Below are 7,953 nucleotides of genomic sequence, written 5' to 3'. Positions count from 1 at the left end.
CGGCATAACAACTCTGGATAGTTCAGATGATGATGAAGATGGTGGAAGCAGAAAAGGTGGTGGAAATACTGGCACCGGGTTTGTATATGGACAATCTTCTACAGTTGGTGGATTGAACAATTTTTCATCTGAAGAAAATTACGATCATGCCTCCCATGATCATGGCTATAGAAGTACTAGGTATGGAGCGCAAGAGGATACCATGTATGGGAGGAGGACTAGAGGTCCAAATGATGATCAAGATGTTGCTTCAGTTGCGCTAAGTTTTGATTCTATCAGTTTAGGTAGTGGGACTGGAACCTCAAATGAATCCCAAGAAGGCAACAATCAATATGGCTATAATGTTTATGGCTATAATCAATGTGCGGAAGTCAGTGATTAGTCATCCAGTTTCCATCATCCTTACTATCCACTTATAGGGGAAACAATCAGCAGCTCCAAAGACATATATGATTATCATATTCAACACTACAATTTGTACTATATGAGTCATATGTCTTGGTATGATTATTGTACTTTTGTGGATCAGCGTGTGTCTTATGACTCTTATCAACAACCTAGATTCTTATTCTGGATGTAGATGAAGTTGATATTTGTAATATTTATATATAAATCTAATAAATTAAATATTTCAGAAAAAAAAAAATTTTCTTCCCAAAATACCGATATTTTTTTCCCGGGTTTCCCCGATATATCCGAAATCTCCCTGTTTTAACGGACCGATATATCTACCGATACCAATATTTTAATCTTTGGTCGAGACACCACTCGTTCACGGACCATGGAGTAAAATATCTAAAATATTCAATGTTTTCACGCAAGTCCACTTTTTAATATTTTCTTCCACGTGAGTCCATCTTAACATTTTTATTTATATAAGTTCATTTTTATAGCTAAATCTGTTATTTTACTTTTATGATGTATCCAAAATATCTTTCTCTCCTTCTCTCTTTTACACCAAGTCTGTTCCTCTTCCTTCTAAAAATAGTCTCTCTCTCTCTCTCCCCGTTCTTCCGCTTCGATTCCGACACCGCCATGACGAAGCCGTCGCCGTCTCGACGCGACTTTCGCTCGGCCGTGATTGCATCTCCTCGACGCGCAGCCGGATCTACAAGGTCCAACCAACTCCGAAGACGTCGTCCGCCTCCTGCTTGGCACATGCCGTCGTTGGAATCTCATGTTCGCCAGTTGCGCTCACGCACCTCCTTTACTGAAGCAAAGATTTATGCGCCTTAGTAGATCTACCGGATGCGCGTGGACCTTCCTCTACCTCTTCCGATCCTCCGATCAACACCTTTTGTCCTCGCCGGCCGCACCTTCTCCAATCAGCCCCATCGTCTTCTTCTCCGGACCTTCTCGTATGAGTTCGAGACGGTGACGACGAAGGTGATTCTTCAGTGATGTGCAGATCTATCGAGGTTCCACCAGCTTGAGGCGGTTGTCATTTCTGACAAGGACACCGCCGGTCCAAGGGCTATGGTTTTGTGAGTATTCTGATTCTTTTCTATTCTTTTTCAATCTTGATCACTTCATGTCTTCACTGAGTGCTAATTTAATTGTGGAATTTGATGAATCAATGGACGTATGAGTTTTTGAATGAAGTGTTTTGTGTCGCTATGGCTGATTCAGTTGACTTTCCAGGCGCTAGAGGCTACTTCCAGGGCGTGTGCTGATCCGAATTATACTCTGGCTTCACTCTGACTCCCTGGACCGCGTATGATTATGGTATGGTGCATTTAGGAACTCATTTTTTGTAGTTTCACATTTGTAACCAGATAATTACATGTGTGGTTGATGATTGTGTCATCGATTTCTTACATGTGTGCCGCATTGAATCTGTTTAAATGAGTCCATGATTCCATTTTAGATTCTAATATTATGTTGTGTTTTTGTGCTTGCAGAATTCTTTGCCTTGTGATTGTAGTAGTAGCTTTCAAAAATCATGTGAATTTGGATATTGAAGCCTCTCTTAACCAAGAGATCATTCGGCTAACCGAGAAATATTTGAAATAAAGTCGTGTGCTAATCGAGAATGGAAAAACCACGGAAGAATCTTTATAGAACTATTGCAGTAGACTTTTTAAACTATAACAATAGCTTTTGTAAAGTACAAAAGTAGTTTTATACATGATTATATCATTGTAAAAAGCTACATAATTTTAGTATTTTTTTAATGTCTGTATTAGTATCTTTTCAACACGATGATAATATTTTGTATATACAATCATTTTCAACTTCTATGCTAGTATCTCTCTCAATCTCATATGAGTAGATTTTGTTGCTGGTGATAGTAGCTTTTATTAATGACGGTAATATCTTTTATTACTGACGGCAGTATTTTTCGTTGTCAGTGGTAGTAACTTTCTTTGCTAGTGGTAGTAGCTTTTGTTAATGGCGGTAGTATTTTTTGTTGGTGGGGGTTGTGTCTTTTGTTGGTGGCGGTATTAGCTTTGGTTGCTAGTACTAGTATTTTTGTTGTTAACGGTAGTATTTTTCGTTGTCAATGGTTGTAGATTTCTTTGCTGGTGGTAGTAGATTTCTTTGATGGCGGTAGTATCTTTTGATGGCGGTGGTAGTATCTTTTGTTGGTGGTGGTAGTATTTTTTATTGCTGGTAGTAGTATCTTTTGTTGCTAATGGTAGTATTTTTCGTTGTTAGTAGTAGTAGCTTTTTTTGCTGGTGGTAGTAGCTTTTGTTGTTGGCAGTAGTATCTTTTGTTGTTAGTGGTAGTAGTTTTCTTTGCTGGTTGTAGTAGTTTTTGTTGCTATCGGTAGTAGCTTTCTTTGCGGGTGGCAGTAGTTTTTTTTGTTATCGGTAGTATCTTTTGTTGCCAATAGTAGTAGTTTTCTTTGCCAGCAGTAGTATATTTTGTTGTCAGTGGTAGTAATTTTTGTGGTCGCTAGAATCTTCACTAATGGTCGGTCAGAAAATTCGTTGGAGTCTGGTCGGAAAGTTCGTTGGAGGTCGGCTGGAGACCATTTGTGGTTGTTGACTTTTTACATTAGTGGCATTTTTGTAAATATAAGAAAGAAAATCTAATTTTTTAGCTGGATGGCAGTCTATAATTTTGTTAAACTTCAATACCTAATATAAGACTTTATTTAGGCTTGGGTGGACTTATGTGGGTAAAAATGTTTAGGTGGACCTATATGAGAGAAAATATCCTAAAGTGGACTTCTATGTAATTGGCATTTTTGAAGTTTCTGTTTTTTATAATTATTGATATTAATTTTTATATGTTTTTGATATTTATATTTAGTTTATTTTTGATCGAATATACAACTTATAAATAAAATTTGATAAAATTTATATCAATATTTGATATTATCTCGATATATTCATCGAGATTTCTCTTTTTCAAACCATCAAAAATTTTATCATCGTCAATATTTTACTTCTTGTGATGAACACAGAGGGGAGCAGCAACACTCTAAGCCGAAGGAAATGACAAGTTAACCCTAACATTTTCTGATTTCTTTGACAGCAAATTTCCCAAATTGCAAAAATAAAAATAAAAACCGTCAAAAATTTGTTAATTGGCTCCGAGGACCATTTGATATAGCGATATAATCTCTCTTTGCTTTTTAGTATGGGAGGGGTTGTGAGTTCAACTCATCAAGAACTAGTTGTAGCATTTGAGTTATTTACCTCATTGGCGGAGCCAATTGAGGACGAGTGGGGGCTCGTGCCCCTAGTGGAATTTTGACATCTGGCCTTATGATGCAATTGTGCCCCTAGTGGAATTTTAACATCTGGCCTTGTGATGCAAATGTGCCCCCACAAGAAATATTAGAACTAGCCGTGTAACCTCATGATTCCCTGGCTTTCTGACAACACTTCATCAACAAAACTTTATAACGACACAACAAGTCACATATATGAGTCAAAGTATTCATTTTGACTAACACATTGCCATTTGATAAATTAATTGAAGAACATCAATCTCTCTCTTCTCATAGAAGAAAAAAATATATCTCTCTCCTCTTCTTCTTTTTCGTACCCATTATTATAAGAGACTAGCTCCTCAGATCATCAAATTTTTACAGTTAAACTAAATGTCCTTCCCGATCCAAAACTTGATTCTAGTATCTTCATTCCCAGATTCAACTCCATTGGCGACGACGAGAACTTGTTATTAAGTACCTATGAAATCTTCAGATTCTTCGTCTGCATGTTACCCTCAATTCTACCCGAATATTTCAACTCTGCCTATACGACCCATCTTGTGCAATTGGGTTTTACAACATTGTTAGAATTGCAGCACTGTCGGAATTTGAGCTTCAATTCAAGTTAGTGCTTGATCAATCATACCCTTAAATGCAGTGATTGCAAATGAAGACTAAAAAATGAATTGAATGGGACAAATTTTGATATTTAAAACTGAAATTTCCTTTACAAACAAACAACAAAAAAATTGAAATTTTGTACTCGTTAATTAGTAGTTATTTCTTGTTTGGCTTCTTTGTGTGCCCCCATGACGAAAATTTTCTCCCTCCGCCATTGATTTACCATTTTACCTGATAAAAAAATTCGTTAATTTGCAAATCTCACTAACTAATGTTTCAATTCTTCTAAAAGAATATAATTTTCTAGTTATACTCACTAGACAAAATTCCTTAATTCGCGAATCTCACTAACTAAGGCCATCTCTAATGGAAAAGGGCTAAAATAGCCCCCGGGTTAAATTTTGACCCCTTAAAAATCACTATCTATATGAATAGTGAGGGCTATAATTTTGACCATCTCCAACCGTAAAGGGCTATAAATTTAAATATTATGTTATTTTATTAATTTTTTATATTTTTTAAACATATAGTATTTTACAATTATACTAGCATTTCTACTCTTAATTTTCTAACAAAATCTTACCTTTTTTTTTTCATTTAAGATTTATAGTGTCACATGTCGGTTTATAGGCAATTATTCAAATTTTGGATTAGATTTTATATCCTCTTATATCTATGTTATCTACTCAAATTTATCAGATACGATTTTGCGTGCCACGTGTTAAATTATAATTCATTCTCGAGATTTTTGAACAAATTTTGTGTCCATATGGTAGATCTTATCTGCAGCCCCAAACTCAATAAAAGGTGTAGTTTGGCTTCCATTCTTCATCATCTCTTCCTCTTCAGTCACTTTCTTTCATAGAGATTTTAGTAAACATTTGCAATGAATTTCAATTGGCGTGCCAAGTGGGAGGAGATGACTACAAGAGAAGAGGAGGAGATGCAAGAAGAGGAGGAGGATGAGAGGAAGAAGTTGATTCCAGCCTCAAAATTACAAATCAAATGATGGCAGATGCAGGAAATTGGTGGGCGTATGAGCAACTTCAACAACAACCACAATGGGGTGGCTCTGTTACAGGTCGCGCTTACAAAACCTGAGAACGTGAGCTAGCTAATCAAAGGTTGTTGAATGACTACTTCGTGGAAAATCCAGTGTACAACAAGGTGGAGTTCAGACTACGCTATAGGATGCGGCGCGAAGTTTTTCTCCGCATGTTAGACAATGTTCAGACAGCCAATCCCTACTTTAGGCAGTCATATGATAACTCCGGCCGACCCAGCTTCTCGCCCCATCAAAAGTTAACGTATGCACTACGTATGCTTCCTAATGCATGCTCGGCAGATTCCTTGGATGAAACCTTTAGGATGCCCGAGTCGACTGCGATCGAGAACCTGGGACAATTTTGTCGTACCATTGTCACAATCTACCAGGGGCGTTACCTCCGGGCACTAAATGCAAATGATTTGGATAGGCTCCTACAACGAGCTGAGAGACAAGGATTTCTAGGGATGATCGGGTCATTAGACTGTATGCATTGGCGGTGGAAAAATTGTCCTACAGGGTGGCAAGGAAGGTTCGGTGGCAAAGCAAAAAAATCGACCATTGTTCTGGAAGCCGTGGCAGACTTTGACACATGGATCTGACATGCGTTTTTTGGGATTCTAGGAGCACAAAATGACATCACTGTTCTAGGACGTTCACCATTATTTGATGCTTTCACCGCTGGAGAATCACCACACCTGGATTATGAAATCCATGGTAAGCATCATAATTTTGGTTATTATCTTGCTGATGGAATTTATCTAAAATGGGCAACACTTGTCCAATCAATAAGGTGTCCTGTTATTGAAGAAGAAGTGTATTTTTCAACTAAACAAGAGGTATATCGTAAGGATGTTGAAAGAGTATTTGAGATTTTGCAAGCTCGATTTGCAATCATCTGGCAACCTGAGGGGGGTGGAGTCTAGGAAAACTTAACTCAATTATGCTTACATCCTTTATACTTCGTAACATGATTGTGGTGGATGAGCGCCATGAGTATCATGATGGTGAGTCCGACGATGATGAACCTGACCCAAATAGATCAAGAAGAACCCGAGCAAGAATTTATGATGGTCCAAGTTTACCTCGTGATCCGAGAATAGGCAAAATCTCAATGGATGAATACATGCATCGTTATAGGCTTATACGCTCTAGAGCTGCAAACACTAATCTACAACAAGATCTTGTGAAGCATCTTTGGGAAACAAGAGGCCAACGACGTGGATGATCGAGCACCTAGTTATATTAACACTTTTGGCTTTCTTTTTTCTTTCTTAGTGTGGTGAGTTTGTTTGGTAGTAATAATTGACATTGCATTGTCATATCCGTATTATTATTGTTGTGTGGCTTGTCAATTAATTATGATGAATAACATTAAAATTTCTTTCAATTTATGTCACAAACTTAAAATTAGTTGACAACTCCATAATTATTTCAATTAAAATGCAACTAGAATATTACAACTTGAATTTAAAACCTACATTAACTACACATAATAATAACCTACAATTATAAAAGTTTATTCACTCTAACAATTAAACTAAGCTTCATCTTCATCGGATGGCATTTGTGGACGATAAACATCTTCATCCGGAAACAACTCTCGTCCTTGTAGTTTGTGAAGTGCCTCCCTTTTCTTGCCATCAAAATACTTTTTACTCCTTGGAGTGAAATCAAGAGTTTGCATCATTAAGATATTCTCTAACCTAGCAACCTCTCTTCGATCCTCCCTTTTCTTGTCTCTTCTCTTCCTTTCCTCTTCCGCCACTTTCATTTGTGCCACCATTTCTCGCATTCCGGCTACCATTTCTTCTCCAATAGCTTTGACTTCCGCCTCTTTGCCCTTCTGCCTTGCTTTTCTTGCGGCATTTCTTCCCTTAGGCCTAGGACTTGGCGTTTGAGATGCAGTAGGAGAATTCTCAATGGGATCCTCATCGTCCTCCAAGGAAATTGAGATATTGTGTTGCACTGGTATTGCTCCGAATTCTTCTTGGGTTGGATCTTGAAACATCACCCAATCTTTGCAAAGATCATAACATTTACCAAATTTAAATGGTGCTCCTCCGGACTCATCCCTAAAGAAACTCTCGGCTAGTCGTTGCTATCAAATCCAACCAATGATAAAAATTGTCACACAATTATATTACATAACAAACACTAATAAAAAGAGTATTCTACAATTGTTATTAGTAATAAGTAAAAAAAAAAAATTAATAAAAATAAAAACTCACTATGTCTTGGAGATTTGCTCCACTTTCATCCCTTCTTTCGGAACGTTTGAGACAAGTATGCCATCTGTTCATGTTTGGATAAATATGCTTTTTCCATCGAGAATTACAACTATCTTCCAATCTTGCCTTCAGAAGTGTGGTGCCTTCATAGTAATTCAAGTATGTTTGTTGAACTTGTCCCCAAAGCCCTTCTTTTGATTGGTTGATACCCTTCTCCATATCTTCCGAGACTTGGACATAAGCTATGAGCTTCATCTTCTTTTGGCATCCAATTTCCTAATTTTTTTGAGGAAGAGGCCATTTAAAAAAAAAAACACAGTGAGAGAGAGAGAGAGAGAGAAGAGATGAAGAAAATAACCAAATAATCGGAGTGAGGAGTGATAAAGTAGCA

General features: G+C 37.3%; 1 protein-coding gene across 1 annotated transcript in view; it reads right to left on the bottom strand.

Annotated features, from left to right (window-relative positions):
* The window catches only part of LOC101296707, a 10,028-nt gene extending 2,127 nt beyond the window's left edge, over positions 1 to 7,901 (bottom strand). The window contains exon 1 of the mRNA XM_004306406.1: positions 7,878 to 7,901. The gene's annotated coding sequence lies outside the window, so the exon portion shown is untranslated. The remainder of the gene's footprint in view (positions 1 to 7,877) is intronic.
* Between the last annotated feature and the right edge of the window lie 52 nt (positions 7,902 to 7,953).

This window comes from Fragaria vesca, linkage group LG7, assembly GCF_000184155.1.
Source record: "Fragaria vesca subsp. vesca linkage group LG7, FraVesHawaii_1.0, whole genome shotgun sequence".
NCBI lineage: Eukaryota > Viridiplantae > Streptophyta > Magnoliopsida > Rosales > Rosaceae > Fragaria > Fragaria vesca.
The sequence above is the reverse complement of the archived record's forward strand: the minus strand, read 5'-3'. Positions and strand labels throughout refer to the sequence as shown.